Source organism: Coregonus clupeaformis, chromosome 29, assembly GCF_020615455.1.
Source record: "Coregonus clupeaformis isolate EN_2021a chromosome 29, ASM2061545v1, whole genome shotgun sequence".
Lineage (NCBI taxonomy): Eukaryota > Metazoa > Chordata > Actinopteri > Salmoniformes > Salmonidae > Coregonus > Coregonus clupeaformis.
In genome coordinates, this window is record NC_059220.1 from 40716160 (window position 1) to 40730186 (window position 14027).

Genomic DNA, 14027 nt, shown 5'->3' on the forward strand with positions numbered 1-14027 from the left:
ATATATATATATATATATATATATATATATATATATATATATATATACATACATACAGTGGGGAAAAAAAGTATTTAGTCAGCCACCAATTGTGCAAGTTCTCCCACTTAAAAAGATGAGAGGCCTGTAATTTTCATCATAGGTACACGTCAACTATGACAGACAAATTGAGAAAAAAAAATCCAGAAAATCACATTGTAGGATTTTTAATGAATTTATTTGCAAATTATGGTGGAAAATAAGTATTTGGTCACCTACAAACAAGCAAGATTTCTGGCTCTCACAGACCTGTAACTTCTTCTTTAAGAGGCTCCTCTGTCCTCCACTTGTTACCTGTATTAATGGCACCTGTTTGAACTTGTTATCAGTATAAAAGACACCTGTTCACAACCTCAAACAGTCACACTCCAAACTCCACTATGGCCAAGACCAAAGAGCTGTCAAAGGACACCAGAAACAAAATTGTAGACCTGCACCAGGCTGGGAAGACTGAATCTGCAATAGGTAAGCAGCTTGGTTTGAAGAAATCAACTGTGGGAGCAATTATTAGGAAATGGAAGACATACAAGACCACTGATAATCTCCCTCGATCTGGGGCTCCACGCAAGATCTCACCCCGTGGGGTCAAAATGATCACAAGAACGGTGAGCAAAAATCCCAGAACCACACGGGGGGACCTAGTGAATGACCTGCAGAGAGCTGGGACCAAAGTAACAAAGCCTACCATCAGTAACACACTACGCCGCCAGGGACTCAAATCCTGCAGTGCAAGACGTGTCCCCTGCTTAAGCCAGTACATGTCCAGGCCCGTCTGAAGTTTGCTAGAGTGCATTTGGATGATCCAGAAGAGGATTGGGAGAATGTCATATGAAACCAAAATAGAACTTTTTGGTAAAAACTCAACTCGTCGTGTTTGGAGGACAAATAATGCTGAGTTGCATCCAAAGAACACCATACCTACTGTGAAGCATGGGGGTGGAAACATCATGCTTTGGGGCTGTTTTTCTGCAAAGAGACCAGGACGACTGATCCGTGTAAAGGAAAGAATGAATGGGGCCATGTATCGTGAGATTTTGAGTGAAAACCTCCTTCCGTCAGCAAGGGCATTGAAGATGAAACGTGGCTGGGTCTTTCAGCATGACAATGATCCCAAACACACCGCCCGGGCAACGAAGGAGTGGCTTCGTACGAAGCATTTCAAGGTCCTGGAGTGGCCTAGCCAGTCTCCAGATCTCAACCCCATAGAAAATCTTTGGCGGGAGTTGAAAGTCTGTGTTGCCCAGCGACAGCCCCAAAACATCACTGCTCTAGAGGAGATCTGCATGGAGGAATGGGCCAAAATACCAGCAACAGTGTGTGACAACCTTGTGAAGACTTACAGAAAACGTTTGACCTGTGTCATTGCCAACAAAGGGTATATAACAAAGTATTGAGAAACTTTTGTTATTGACCAAATACTTATTTTCCACCATAATTTGCAAATAAATTCATAAAAAATCCTACAATGTGATTTTCTGGATTTTTGTTCCTCATTTTGTCTGTCCTAGTTGACTTGTTCCTATGATGAAAATTACAGGCCTCTCTCATCTTTTTAAGTGGGAGAACTTGCACAATTGGTGGCTGACTAAATACTTTTTTTCCCCACTGTACATACATACACACACACACACACACACATACATACATAAATATACACATACATATATATACACACATACATACATAAATATACACATACATATATATACACACATACATATACACATACACATACAGCTGCGGAAAAAATTAAGAGACCACTGTAAAATTATCAGTTTCTCTGGTTTTACTATTTATAGGTATGTGTTTGGGTAAATATAACATTTTTGTTTTATTCTATAAACTACTGACAACATTTCTCCCAAATTCCAAATAAAAATATTGTTATTTAGAGCATTTATTTGCAGAAAATGACAACTGGTCAAAATAACAAAAAAGATGCAGTGTTGTTAGACCTCGAATAATGCAAAGAAAATAAGTTCATGTTCATTTTTAAATAACACAATACTAATGTTTTAACTTAGGTGGAATAACCCTGATTTTCAATCACAGCTTTCATGCGTCTTGGCATGCTCTCCACCAGTCTTTCACATTGATGTTGGCGCACTCCTGGCGCAAAAAGTCAAGCAGCTCGGCATTGTTTGATGGCTTGTGACCATCCATCTTCCTCTTGATCACATTCCAGAAGTTTTCAATGGGGTTCAGGTCTGGAGATTGGGCTGGCCATGACAGGGTCTTGATCTGGTGGTCCTCCATCCACACCTTGATTGACCCGGCTGTGTTGCATGGCGCATTGTCATGCTGGAAAAACCAATCCTCTGAGTTGGGGAACAATGTCAGAGCAAAAGGAAGCAAGTTTTCTTCCAGGACAACCTTGTACGTGGCTTGATTCATGCGTCTTTCACAAAGACAAATCTGCCCGATTCCAGCATTGCTGAAGCACCCCCAGATCATCACCGATCCTCCACCAAATTTCACAGTGGGTGCGAGACACTGTGGCTTGTAGGCCTCTCCAGGTCTCTGTCTAACCATTAGACGACCAGGTGTTGGGCAAAGCTGAAAATTGGACTCATCAGAGAAGATTACCTTACTCCAGTCCTCTACGGTCCAATCCTTATGGTCTTTTGCAAACATTCAGCCTGGCTCTTCTTTGCTTCTCATTGATGAAGGGCTTTTTTCTAGCTTTGCACGACTTCAGCCCTGCCCCTAGGAGCCTGTTTCGAACCGTCCTCGCCATGCACTTCACCCCAGCTGCCGTTTGCCATTCTTTTTGTAGGTCACTTGATGTCATCCTACGGTTGTTGAGTGACATTCGAATGAGTTGGTGGTCATCCCAGTAAGTAGAGAGTCGTTTTCGCCTTCTGCCGGTCTGTAGCTTTGTTGTCCCCAATGTCTGCTGCTTGACCTTGTTCTTATTTTTTATTTTATTTATTTCACCTTTATTTAACCAGGTAAGCCAGTTGAGAACAAGTTCTCATATACAACTGCGACTTGGGCAAGATAAAGCAAAGCAGTGCGATAAAAACAACAACACAGAGTTACATATGGGGTAAAAAAATGCATAAAGTCAAAAAAATACAACAGAAAATATATATACAGTGTGTGCAAATGTAGCAAGTTCTGGAGGTAAGGCAATAAATAGGCTATAGTGCAAAATAATTACAATTAGTATTAACACTTGAATGCTAGATGTGCAAGAGATTATGTGTAAATAGAGATACTGGGGTGCAAAAGAGCAAAAATAAATAACAATATAGGGATGAGGTAGTTGGGTGGGCTAATTTCAGATGGGCTGTGTACATGTGCAGTGATTGGTAAGGTGCTCTGACAACTGATGCTTAAAGTTAGTGAGGGAGATAAGAGTCTCCAGCTTCAGAGATTTTTGCAATTCGTTCCAGTCATTGGCAGCAGAGAACTGGAAGGAATGGCAGCCAAAGGAAGTGTTGGCTTTGGGAATGACCAGTGAGATATACCTGCTGGAGCGCAGACTACGGGTGGGTGCTGCTATGGTGACCAATGAGCTAAGATAAGGCGGGGATTTGCCTAGCAGTGATTTATAGATGGCCTGGAGCCAGTGGGTTTGACGACGAACATGTAGTGAGGACCAGCCAACAAGAGCGTACAGGTCACAGTGGTGGGTAGTGTATGGGGCTTTGGAGACAAAACGGATGGCACTGTGATAAACATGAACCGCCGTCTTTGAAATTTTAAGGATGGAAGCAACCTGATGCTCACTGTATCCCTCTGCCAGTAAAGCCAGAATTGAACCCTTCTTTTCCTCACTCAAAACTTTCCTTTTCAACTCTTTTGGCATGGTCAATAGCTATTTTTTTTATTAATATTACTTTTGAGGTACTATTAGCACTGTTTTTGCCTTCCAGCTGGTCCTATTGCAAGAGGATAGTGATGACCACAGCAGTGGTTTTTATACTTTTCCTCGTTAAATAAGATTTGGTTAATGTAATCACCTAATCAGTACCTTATTCAGTAGAATGAGGTGTGCCTGTGTTGGAATTCAACAGACACTGGAATGGAATGGCTGCCATACATGTAGAGATGCTGATTTAAGAAAAATTTGCAGTGGTCTCTTAATTTTTTCCACAGCTGTATGTGTATATACATACATATATATATATATATATATACAGTGGGGAGAACAAGTATTTGATACACTGCCGATTTTGCAGGTTTTCCTACTTACAAAGCATGTAGAGGTCTGTAATTTTTATCATAGGTACACTTCAACTGTGAGAGACGGAATCTAAAACAAAAATCCAGAAAATCACATTGTATGATTTTTAAATAATTAATTTGCATTTTGTTGCATGACATAAGTATTTGATCACCTACCAACCAGTAAGAATTCCGGCTCTCACAGACCTGTTAGTTTTTCTTTAAGAAGCCCTCCTGTTCTCCACTCATTACCTGTATTAACTCCACCTGTTTGAACTCGTTACCTGTATAAAAGACACCTGTCCACACACTCAATCAAACAGACTCCAACCTCTCCACAATGGCCAAGACCAGAGAGCTGTGTAAGGACATCAGGGATACAATTGTAGACCTGCACAAGGCTGGGATGGGCTACAGGACAATAGGCAAGCAGCTTGGTGAGAAGGCAACAACTGTTGGCACAATTATTAGAAAATGGAAGAAGTTCAAGATGACGGTCAATCACACTCGGTCTGGGACTCTATGCAAGATCTCACCTCGTGGGGCATCAATGATCATGAGGAAGGTGAGGGATCAGCCCAGAACTACATGGCAGGACCTGGTCAATGACCTGAAGAGAGCTGGGACCACAGTCTCAAAGAAAACCATTAGTAACACACTATGCCGTCATGGATTAAAATCCTGCAGCGCATGCAAGGTCCCCCTGCTCAAGCCAGCGCATGTCCAGGCCCGTCTGAAGTTTGCCAATGACCATCTGGATGATCCAGAGGAGGAATGGGAGAAGGTAATGTGGTCTGATGAGACAAAAATAGAGACTTTTGGTCTAAACTCCACTCGCCGTGTTTGGAGGAAGAAGAAGGATGAGTACAACCCCAAGAACACCATCCCAACCGTGAAGCATGGAGGTGGAAACATCATTCTTTGGGGATGCTTTTCTGCAAAGGGGACAGGACGACTGCACCGTATTGAGGGGAGGATGGATGGGGCCATGTATCGCAAGATCTTGGCCAACAACCTCCTTCCCTCAGTAAGAGCATTGAAGATGGGTTGTGGCTGGGTCTTCCAGCATGACAACGACCCAAAACACACAGCCATGGCAACTAAGGAGTGGCTCCGTAAGAAGCATCTCAAGGTCCTGGAGTGGTCTAGCCAGTCTCCACACCTGAACCCAATAGAAAATCTTTGGAGGGAGCTGAAAGTCCGTATTTCCCAGCGACAGCCCCGAAACCTGAAGGATCTGGAGAAGGTCTGTATGGAGGAGTGGGCCAAAATCCCAGCTGCAGTGTGTGCAAACCTGGTCAAGACCTACAGAAAACATATGATCTCTGTAATTGCAAACAAAGGTTTCTGTACCAAATATTAAGTTCTGCTTTTCTGATGTATCAAATACTTATGTCATGCACTAAAATGCAAATGCATTACTTAAAAATCATACAATGTGATTTTCTGGATTTTTGTTTTAGATTCCGTCTCTCACAGTTGAAGTGTACCTATGATAAAAATTACAGACCTCTACATGCTTTGTAAGTAGGTAAACCTGCAAAATCGTCAGTGTATCAAATACTTGTTCTCCCCACTGTGTATATATATGTGTATATATACAGTGGGGAGAACAAGTATTTGATACACTGCCGATTTTGCAGGTTTTCCTACTTACAAAGCATGTAGAGGTCTGTAATTTTTATCATGGGTACACTTCAACTGTGAGAGACGGAATCTAAAACAAAAATCCAGAAAATCACATTGTATGATTTTTAAGTAATTAATTTGCATTTTATTGCATGACATAAGTATTTGATCACCTACCAACCAGTAAGAATTACAGCTCTCACAGACCTAGTTTTTCTTTAAGAAGCCCTCCTGTTTTCCACTCATTACCTGTATAAACTGCACCTGTTTGAACTCGTTACCTGTATAAAAGACACCTGTCCACACACTCAATTAAACAGACTCCAACCTCTCCACAATGGCCAAGACCAGAGAGCTTTGTAAGGACATCAGGGATAAAATTGTAGACCTGCACAAGGCTGGTATGGGCTACAGGACAATAGGCAAGCAGCTTGGTGAGAAGGCAACAACTGTTGGCGCAATTATTAGAAAATGGATGAAGTTCAAGATGACGGTCAATCACCCTCGGTCTGGGGCTCCATGCAAGATCTCACCTCGTGGGGCATCAACGATCATGAGGAAGGTGAGGGATCAGCCCAGAACTACACGGCAGGACCTGGTCAATGACCTGAAGAGAGCTGGGTCCACAGTCTCAAAGAAAACCATTAGTAACACACTACGCCGTCAAGGTCCCCCTGCTCAAGCCAGCGCATGTCCAGGCCCGTCTGAAGTTTGCCAATGACCATCTGGATGATCCAGAGGAGGAATGGGAGAAGGTCATGTAGTCTGATGAGACAAAAATATAGCTTTTTGGTCTAAACTCCACTCGCCGTGTTTGGAGGAAGAAGAAGGATGAGTACAACCCCAAGAACACCATCCCAACCGTGAAGCATGGAGGTGGAAACATCATTCTTTGGGGATGCTTTTCTGCAAAGGGGACAGGACGACTGCACCGTATTGAGGGGAGGATGGATGGGGCCATGTATCGCAAGATCTTGGCCAACAACCTCCTTCCCTCAGTAAGAGCATTGAAGATGGGTTGTGGCTGGGTCTTCCAGCATGACAACGACCCAAAACACACAGCCATGGCAACTAAGGAGTGGCTCCGTAAGAAGCATCTCAAGGTCCTGGAGTGGTCTAGCCAGTCTCCACACCTGAACCCAATAGAAAATCTTTGGAGGGAGCTGAAAGTCCGTATTTCCCAGCGACAGCCCCGAAACCTGAAGGATCTGGAGAAGGTCTGTATGGAGGAGTGGGCCAAAATCCCAGCTGCAGTGTGTGCAAACCTGGTCAAGACCTACAGAAAACATATGATCTCTGTAATTGCAAACAAAGGTTTCTGTACCAAATATTAAGTTCTGCTTTTCTGATGTATCAAATACTTATGTCATGCACTAAAATGCAAATGCATTACTTAAAAATCATACAATGTGATTTTCTGGATTTTTGTTTTAGATTCCGTCTCTCACAGTTGAAGTGTACCCATGATAAAAATTACAGACCTCTACATGCTTTGTAAGTAGGAAAACCTGCAAAGTTTACATACACCTTAGCGAAATACATTTAAATTCAGTTTTTTACAATTCCTGACATTTAATCCTAGTAAAAATTCCCTTTCTTAGGTCAGTTAGGATCACCACTTTATTTTATGAATGTGAAGTGTCAGAATAATAGTAGAGAGAATGATTTATTTCAGCTTTTATTTATTTCATCACATTCCCAGTGGGTCAGAAGTTTACATACACTCAATTAGTATTTGGTAGCATTGCCTTTAAATTGTTTAACTTGGGTCAAACATTTCGGGTAGCCTTCCACAAGCTTCCCACAATAAGTTGGGTGAATTTTGGCCCATTCCTCCTGACAGAGCTGGTGTAACTGAGTCATGTTTGTAGGCCTCCTTGCTCGCATATGCTTTTTCCGTTCTGCCCACACATTTTCTATAGGATTGAGGTCAGGGCTTTGTGATGGCCACTCCAATACCTTGACTTTGTTGTCCTTAAGCCATTTTGCCACAACTTTGGAAGTATGCTTGGGGTCATTGTCCATTTGGAAGACCCATTTGCGACCAAGCTTTAACTTCCTGACTGATGGCTTGAGATGTTGCTTCAATATATCCACATAATTTTCCTTCCTCATGATGCCATCTATTTTGTGAAGTGCACCAGTCCCTCCTGCAGCAAAGCACCCCCACAGCATGATGCTGCCACCCCCGTACTTCCCGGTTGGGATGGTGTTCTTCGGCTTGCAAGTGTCCCCCTTTTTCCTCCAAACATAACGATGGTCATTATGGCCAAACAGTTCTATTTTTGTTTCATCGGACCAGAGGACATTTTTCCAAAAAGTATGACCTTTGTCCCCAAGTGCAGTTGCAAACCGTAGTCTGGCTTTTTTATGGCGGTTTTGGAGCAGTGGCTTCTTCCTTGCTGAGCGACCTTTCAGGTTATGTCGATATAGGACTCATTTTACTGTGGATATAGATACTTCTTTACCTGTTTCCTCCAGCATCTTCACAAGGTCCTTTGCTGTTGTTCTGGGATTGATTTGCACTTTTCGCACCAAAATACGTTCATCTCTAGGAGACAGAACGCGTGTCCTTCCTGAGCGGTATGACGGCTGCGTGGTCCCATGGTGTTTATACTTGCGTACTATTGTTTGTACAGATGAACGTGGTACCTTCAGGCGTTTAGAAATTACTCCCAAGGATGAACCAGACTTGTGGAGGTCTACAATTTCTTTTGATTTTCCCATGATGTCAAGCAAAGAGGCACTGAGTTTGAAGGTAGGCCTTGAAATACATCCACAGGCACACCTCCAATTGACTCAAATGATGTCAATTAGCCTATCAGAAGCTTCTAAAGCCATGACATCATTTTCTGGAATTTTCCAAGCTGTGTAAAGGCACAGTCAACTTAGTGTATGTAAACTTCTGACCCACTGGAATTGTGATACAGTGAATTATAAGTGAAATAATCTGTCAGTAAACAATTGTTGGAAAAATTACTTGTGTCATGCACAAAGTAGATGTCCTAACCGACTTGCCAAAACTATAGTTTGTTAACAAGAAATTTGTGAAGTGGTTGAAAAACGAGTTTTAATGACTCCAACCTAAGTGTATGTAAACTTAGACTTTAACTGTATATATATATATATATATACACACATGTTAATTGAAATGTTTTTTTTTGGTTACTACTTGATTCCATGTGTTATTTCATCGTTTTGATGTCTTCACTATTATTCTACAATGTAGAAAATAGTAAAAAATAAATAACCCTGGAATGAGTAGGTGTGTCCAAACTTTTGACTGGTACTATATATATACAGTCGTGGTCAAAAGTTTTGAGAATGACAAGTATTGGTCTTCACAAAGATTGCTGCTTCAGTGTTTTTAGATATTTTTGTCAGATGTTACTATGGTATACTGAAGTATAATTACAAGCATTCCATAAGTGTCAAAGGCTTTTATTGACAATTACATTAAGTTTATGCAAAGAGTCAATATTTGCAGTGTTGACCCTTCTTTTTCAAGACCTCTGCAATCCGCCCGGGCATGCTGTCAATTAACTTCTGGGCCACATCCTGAGTGATGGCAGCCCATTCTTGCATAATCAATGCTTGGAGTTTGTCAGAATTTGTGGGTTTTTGTTTGTCCACCCGCCTCTTGAGGATTAACCACAAGTTCTCAATGGGATTAAGGTCTGGGGAGTTTCCTGGCCATGGACCCAAAATGTCGATGTTTTGTTCCCCGAGCCACTTAGTTATCACTTTTGCCTTATGGCAAGGTGCTCCATCATGCTGGAAAAGGCATTGTTTGTCACCAAACTGTTCTTGGATGGTTAGGAGAAGTTGCTCTTGGAGGATGTGTTGGTACCATTCTTTATTCATGGCTGTGTTCTTAGGCAAAATTGTGAGTGAGCCCACTCCCTTGGCTGAGAAGCAACCCCACACATGAATGGTCTCAGGATGCTTTACTGTTGGCATGACACAGGACTGATGGTAGCGCTCACCTTGTCTTCTCCGGACAAGCTTTTTTCCAGATGCCTCAAACAATCGGAAAGGGGATTCATCAGAGAAAATGACTTTACCCCAGTCCTCAGCAGTCCAATCCCTGTACCTTTTGCAGAATATCAGTCTGTCCCTGATGTTTTTCCTGGAGAGAAGTGGCTTCCTCGCTGCCCTTCTTGACACCAGGCCATCCTCCAAAAGTCTTCGCCTCACTGTGCGTGCAGATGCACTCACACCTGCCTGCTGCCATTCCTGAGCAAGCTCTGCACTGGTGGTGCCCCGATCCCACAGCTGAATCAACTTTAGGAGACGGTCCTGGCGCTTGCTGGACTTTCTTGGGCGCCCTGAAGCCTTCTTCACAACAATTGAACCTCTCTCCTTGAAGTTCTTGATGATCCGATAAATGGTTGATTTAGGTGCAATCTTACTAGCAGCAATATCCTTGCCTGTGAAGCCCTTTTTGTGCAAAGCAATGATGACGGCACGTGTTTCCTTGCAGGTAACCATGGTTAACAGAGGAAGAACAATGATTTCAAGCACCACCCTCCTTTTAAAGCTTCCAGTCTGTTATTCTAACTCAATCAGCATGACAGAGTGATCTCCAGCCTTGTCCTCGTCAACACTCTCTCCTGTGTTAACGAGAGAATCACTGACATGATGGCAGCTGGTCCTTTTGTGGCAGGGCTGAAATGCAGTGGAAATGTTTTTGGTGGATTAAGTTCATTTTCATGGCAAAGAGGGACTTTGCAATTAATTGCAATTCATCTGATCACTCTTCATAACATTCTGGAGTATATGCAAATTGCCATCATAAAAACTGAGGCAGCAGACTTTGTGAAAATTAATGTGTCATTCTTAAAACTTTTGACCATGACTGTATATATATATAAATATATACATATAAATATAGATATTTTTAAAGAGTAATGCCATGGTGGCCGCTGTGCAATTTAGAAGTAGCCCAAAAACCTGCAACCCATGAGCAATACATTTTCACCCGCAACATCGTTTTCAAAGTAGCCCAATTGCGGGAAAACCATAAACATGGCAATCCTGCTCATCAGTGTAGCCTAGTGATGGGTTGCTCGCAAATCGCATTGGTGAGAGAGCCCTTCATTTGGCGCCCTAATTTGCATACTGGTAGGCTAGTACTGCTTTTTGGTGATTATCTGCAGATAAATTATGAAAACATTCGATGAAGATGTTGAATCCTCACTGCAGGAACAATAGGTGGTGGAGAGGGAGCCTCATTCTGGTCCAAAATATGATAAAAGAAAACAGATTGAAGGTTCTAAATCCTGATGTCATGATACTTATATGGTTTTATTCAAGATATTGATATAGGCCTACTGTATTGATTAAAGTCTCAATAAAGGAGTAGTCAACTGCTGCTTTTTGTGTAGCAAAGCCCATGTTTAACACCTGCTTCATTCTTCAATTATACCTGTAGGTCTATTCATGGGTGCCTCACTTGGTATAAAAGTGGGGGTGCACAATCTGGCAGGGGGTCTGGGTGTCCTCCCCCTGAAAATATGTGCATTTTACAAACCATATTTTTTTTGTGTGTCATTTAGCAGACGCTCTTATCCAGAGCGACTTACAGTTAGTGAGTGCATATATTTTCATACTGGCCCCCCATGGGAAACGAACCCACAACCCTGGCGTTGCAAATGCCATGCTCTACCAACTGAGCTACATGGGACTATTTTAATTCTATATTGTTTCTCAACAGGGAATCCATGCTTACTTGACAGAACACAACCTTTTTTCTTAGATTTTTGCCACAATAAACTACATTGAAATAGTAGACTAGATTTTGTTTTTGCCACAATAAATGTCATTGAAAGAGTAGACTATAGGGGTGTAACGGTTCACCAAACCCACGGTTCAGTACGTGTTGCGGTTTTGGGGTCACATTTCGGTACAGCGGGAAAATTAAATGCCATTTACAATGTTCAGCATTCACAATGTTCCTGGCATTGTTTGTTGTGATAGGATTGTTATGCTGGGCCTCTCAAGTTTTTAAATAAATTGGGAATTCACAAGTTGTGAAGTCATAAATACCAGTTGGATGCATTCATGTGATTTGAACTGGTTGAGAAATACCGATTGGCTAATGGCCAACAAGCTGCGTCAACTAAAAGTACAGCTATCATGCTTGTAAACAAATTAAATAGTTCAAAAACCACATTAATAGATTGCTTTTTATAAATAAAGTTTTGTTGTTGCATATAACTGCCGAAAATACTATTATAGATACCATTTACTTAATAGGTGGCGTCAGAGGTTACCATGTGGGAGAAGTGGGTGCTCAGGATGATAGACGAGTTTCCCACTAGTAATTACCAGTTGGAGGGCCATTCAAGTGGATTTTCCCCAGTCGTTTGTGGTAAGTTCCCACTTTTATCTTTGTTACGAACGCACCATGACACTGCCTCCTTCAGTTCCAGATAAGCATAAAGAGGGCGTGTCTGTAGCATGTTACATCTCCCACTCCGGGGTAATGTGATGGGTTGTCACTGTTAAGTAAGCGCAACACAGGGTTTATTGGTCAATTAACTGAAAACCACAGAGAATTGGTGCATATCCGCCGCTATAAACCAAAGACTGTAAAAAATATATATATAAACATAGCCTACCTATCGCACTTGTAATTTCTTTGGCCTAGTCAGAATCAGCTGCCTAAGGCTGCTTGAATGCAGAGTGGAGGCGATGTTGTGTTGTTGTTTCTTTGCGTTTCCGTCTTGCTCCGGTATACTGGGGTGATGTTGGTGTAAATGTGTCAACATTTTTGAGGTGTTGGCAGCTACATAGGCTATTCTCATTGAGCGTGGTGACATAATGTTAACGTTTTATCCACAACTCTGTCCATCGCCGTTGAAATCTACTAGGAAGCCAAAATGTTCCCAAACTGGAGATTTAAACGATGGAGGATCCTCCAATTCTGGTTTATCCACCACTCGCCATCGTACAGAACTAGTACCCGGTTGCGCCTTACAAAAGGACAGTTTGAAATGCACCAAATAAGATTCGAATTTTGATTACAACATGTGCATAGGCTCTAGCTGTTTTAACAGAATAGCCTGAAATGTTAGTTTTTTTACCATTTCAGATTTATTCAAGAGGCATAGTCCTACAAGGCAGCGTAGACATAGCATATAGGCGTAGTGTTTTTATTTTGTAAATATTTTTTCTATGTATTATTTTGGGTTCACAGTGCGGACCAAACCAAGGTCCCCGTACCAAACAGTTTGGTACGAATACCTGTACCGTTACACCGCTAGTAGATTAGACTAGTTTTTCTTACTAGATTACTAATCTACTGCCTTCCTTCAAAGTCCCACCCACACTATTTGATTGACAGGTCTGAAACCCTACCAACTCTGTGACTCACAAACATCCTGCCCCCTCCCTTGACAACCCTACCCACAGTGATTGATTGACAAGCCAAACTGTTAAAGGGATAGTTCACCCAAATTACAAAATGACACATTGGTTTCCTTACCCTAAGTGTCCACAGCAGCAGAGTCAATAAAATACATAATATGAATAACAAACATCATTGTGGCAATTTATATCTTGCAGCAAAACTGTAAATATGACTTTAATCTCAAGAGAAGACAGGTTTAATGTTAAAAAAGGTTATCTTACTTAGAAGATCGTCCTGATCACATAGGCCTAGACGATATGCAAAACAACTAACACACTGAATTCATAGATTTTCTGTAATTTTAATTGTAGAGTCATGTCTTTCTACGCAATACCACAACTCATATTACCAATCTGGGAGGTAAAGTTGTTTAAGTATTCAATAATTTAACTGTGTATTTTGGATGGAATCAAGGCATTAGAATGTACTAGAGGCTACCAAAATAGAGGGGGAAAAAATCCCAGGGGGCATGCCCGGGTTTGCTACTCCATGTACTTATGGAAAACGTGTGTGATCAAACGTGATCTGATGTGATGGTGCACGAGTACAGTGTAGCACTAGAGAAAGGTAGGGAGATCAAACTCTGTGTAGAACCTGTCTGATGCTTTTTATGAGAGGTAGAGAGGGAGAGAAAGCGCACGACAGAGGGTGAAAGCAACAGAGAGAGCGAGGGAGAGAGTGCCATAGTCACAGAGAAAAGCAAAGCTACGTTTCTGATCAGAGAGAGAAAGAAAGAATATAAAGGCAGAGAGAGAGAGACAGCACAAATAGA

The 14027-nt window shown here is 41.8% G+C and overlaps 1 protein-coding gene across 1 annotated transcript in view; it reads right to left on the reverse strand.

Annotated features, from left to right (window-relative positions):
- Positions 1 to 14027, reverse strand: part of LOC121571678 (mannosyl-oligosaccharide 1,2-alpha-mannosidase IB-like) — a 114442-nt gene that overhangs the window by 11771 nt on the left and 88644 nt on the right. The gene's annotated exons all lie outside the window — the stretch shown is intronic.